General features: G+C 35.8%; 1 pseudogene; it reads left to right on the top strand.

Annotated features, from left to right (window-relative positions):
- LOC103196421 overlaps window positions 1-523 on the top strand; it is a 41,615-nt pseudogene that overhangs the window by 15,775 nt on the left and 25,317 nt on the right.

Below are 523 nucleotides of genomic sequence, written 5' to 3'. Positions count from 1 at the left end.
AAAAAAAAAACCAAATTCACTGCTGTCCAGTTGATTCCAACTCATTCCTTTCAAAGACTGGCTGGTGGGTTTAAACTGCCAACCTTCTGGTTTCCAGTCAAATGCCTTAGGCACTATGCCACCAGATTACTCAATAAGTACTTTTCCCTCTAAGCAGGACCTTGAAGAGATATCTTATCAAGGCCAACCTAATGTAAAACAAACCTGACAAGCATTTACAGCCTTACTCACACCATCTGTATGGTCTGGGGAACTTTGGCCTTGAACTTAACGTAAGGTGATGATATAAACAGTTAACACTGTGTGTTTGACAAAGTAAGTCAAAATTCTCTCTGGAGAAATAGTGTCATTTTAGATGTTAAATTATTCCTGCATTTTTTTTTCTTACCAAAATTCACTATCTGGCACTCAGTCAAATTTACCTAGGGAAATAGTCAATAAGTGTCACTCCATAAAATTTCAAATGTTAACATTAGCAGACACAGAATATAGATAAATGGATGTGTGTGTATATATATATATA

Source organism: Orycteropus afer, unplaced genomic scaffold (genome assembly GCF_000298275.1).
Source record: "Orycteropus afer afer isolate SDZICR_OR568_19922 unplaced genomic scaffold, OryAfe1.0 scaffold00066, whole genome shotgun sequence".
NCBI lineage: Eukaryota > Metazoa > Chordata > Mammalia > Tubulidentata > Orycteropodidae > Orycteropus > Orycteropus afer.
This window is presented reverse-complemented; position numbering and strand designations above follow the sequence as displayed.